Raw genomic sequence first — 3093 nt, 5'->3', positions numbered from 1 at the left:
AGTTCACACACACACACAAAAAGCAGGAATCAAATTCTTGAGCAATTCCAAATTATCAGTCTCAAGATCAGCTGGTTTTAAGTCTGACATATTGAATCACCTCAAGGCTGAAACAGCTTGGTCAGTTTCCTCTGCCCTCTTCACATCCCCCCGAAAATCCATCAAAGCTTAGAACAGTCTATGAGATATGTTAAACTGATATATATGCATGTTTTACAATATGCTATTGCATGAACTGCCAAGGCTAAGCGGTTTCACTCCTAGTCCTTCATAATGTTTGTACAGTTATCCTCTTAGTTATCCTCTATTTAAACCAGAGTTACAATCCCAGAACAACTCAAAAGCAAGTTACGCTAAAACCCCTTAAACCAGTTATTTGATTACTATTAAATGCACAGCAAGGATACGTGCAAAGTTTGCAACGTACTTAACCTCAATGGTATACAGATACACAAGACTCTTGTAGGAAAAAGGCAGGTACTGAGCTATATAAATAGCGCATCTACACACAAAAAGACATTTTAAATTAAATTGCGCTAAAATGGAGTTGTGCAATTCCAGTAAGAACTCCTGGGAGCTGTCAGGACTCCACTGCAGCAATGACTCCATACTTCCACTCATCACAGTGATAAGAAGTGCTGCTTTTATGACTTGTTGAAAGAACTGCTATTTTTCTGCATCCACTTTCATCACTGACAGCAAAGTCATCTTCAGAGAGAAACTGGATTACCAGGAATTCAAAAGGGTCAAAATCTATTTGAGCACAACAACAACAAAAAAGGGCAAAAAGCCCTGCTCATCAGTTAGGGATTCTGTACTTTACTTTTAAGGACTGCTGTTGTTTCTTTGCTCAGTTGTAGGTTTTTGAAACACGTTCCCTTTAATGATACATTTCATAACAATTCAAGTAAAAATATTTGTTTTTTTATGCAATTATGAAAAAGCAGGCAAGACTAAAAGGGATGTTAAAACACTTTCCAAACATAATCATACACTAGCATACGTTTTCTATACAGAGAGCATCTATACAGAAATTAAATACAACAGCTAGACAGAATAAAGGTGCATGAAAACAGATGAGACTTAAGGTTTGTGATGCAATATTAATAGCTAGTCAGAAATAAAGCATCCCATTCTGGCTTTGAGCAGTTAGCATCATTTAAGTTAGAATCATTAGCTTTAAGGGGAGAAAAAAAAATATCAAATCAATCATGAGAATTTTAGTTGAAAAATTTAATGATGGATTTCAATATCATTTAGTCATTATTCTGTAATCACTCACAACATTACCTTGGTGACTAAACCTATGTCTTTTGGATTAATACAGATAAAGCCTGACAAGACATATAAGACTCATCTAGTTTATTTCCACCTGAAGCCAGGCCATGCTAAGTTTCAAGTAGTTTCCAAAGAGTGAGAAGACCCTATAAATGCACTTAGTAGTCCTACCGCAAACAGCGCTATTATGGAAGGGCAGAGGGGAACCCACCAGACTTCTAGACAGTTTGACATGAAAAGTAAATACCACTCCAAACATCCAAGTGTGTAATTTACCCAATATTTAGCTCAAATATGCAAGGAAAACCAGAAAACTTAGAAAGCTGTAGGAAGTTCTACTCTGAAATACTTCTTAACTTCTGAGATAGAGATATCCAGTGAAGATTTTACATGGAAAAAAACATTCCACAGCTCAAAAGCTAATTTTTATACTTATAATACAAGCAACCTCCTATTAACCAAATACAAACTCTAAAAATTAAACTGGAAGTTAGAGCCCTCCCCATTAACAGGGGGAAGATTAGAAATCAAATGATCGCTTTTCCATTCCCTAATGCTTTCTTTGGCCAAAAGAAGTGAGTGTTCTTCCTCTCCCTCTCAAAATACTGTTCACACCTTCAGAGTGACGCAACAGAAGAATGGAAGTGACCTAGGGTGAGGCACTGAAGTCTTTTACACAGTAGCAAAAGGAACTACAGACCTGCAGTAGGATAAGATAGACAGGCATCTGCTCCCTAGGCATACCTGCAGCTACTATCAGTACTGCAAAACCAAGTGAAGTTAAACAGAAGTGGTTTTACAACCATGCTATATTCAGATGCAGAAAAAAAAGTTTAAACGCCACTGTAAAAAAAAAAACCACAAAACCCAAATAGTTCATTGTGTCCATTTTCATTATATGAAATGCCAGTATTTAATTATATATATGCACACAAAGCCCCACTAGTTTTTCAACTAGCTGCAAGAACTATATAGCAGAAAGTACAATTGAAATACTTTAAGATTAAAATGTAAAACAAATTGTCTAAAACAAATCCCAGTTTGTCACTAAATAAAAGCCTTTTAACTTCCCCTTTCGTAAAAGGGTGTATCAGCAAGGACTTTCCTCACTTCTCAGAGTTCTGTAGAGTAGTGAGGCTTGCAGCTACAAAAGCCAAGCAGAGGTAGCCTCGCCGAACACGGGGCTTCTGTGGATGCTCTGCTAGCAGCAAAGCCCCTCAACCCTTCCGACCTGGTGTTTCTGGGCGCTCAGGGTAGAGCCCCAGGATGTTTTTATATTGAGAAGCGTCTGCTGTGACAGGCCACCCGTGCACAGAAGACGATGTGCATGCTCCTCCATAGCAGGCGCCTGAAGCGCCTCGCAGGGGAGCGAGGTCTCAACTGCTTGGTGCACCAAGGGGCAAACCACATTTTGGCCAGGAACCGTTCCGCCTGTCCAACCGTCAGCTGTTTTACGCTTTCGGGTACCAGGATGTAAATCAACGCCACTCACCTCCCCACAAACTCCGCTCCTTTTTAAGCCCAGCTAGCCAACTCCACTGCATTAATGCGAGAATTAACTCGCTAAGTATTACTCTGGGGCTTTCCAGCCTGGAAAGCTAAGCCACCGAGATGGCCGGCGGGCAGGCTTTTGCCACGGGAATAGCCAGAGTTTACAACAAAAACAACAAGTCTTTTTAACGCTCGAGTTGTAACCCCGGCGCGCCCCGCGGCGGGGAGGGGAGGGCGGGAAGGCGGCAGCGCACCGGAGCCGCTCCCCCGGCGAACGCCCGCCTAAACGGGACCGGCCTGGACCCGCACCGGCGACAGCCCGCA

This window comes from Haliaeetus leucocephalus, unplaced genomic scaffold (genome assembly GCF_000737465.1).
Source record: "Haliaeetus leucocephalus isolate CR32 unplaced genomic scaffold, Haliaeetus_leucocephalus-4.0 Scaffold0, whole genome shotgun sequence".
Classification (NCBI taxonomy): domain Eukaryota; kingdom Metazoa; phylum Chordata; class Aves; order Accipitriformes; family Accipitridae; genus Haliaeetus; species Haliaeetus leucocephalus.
Note: the sequence above shows the minus strand (reverse complement) of the source record.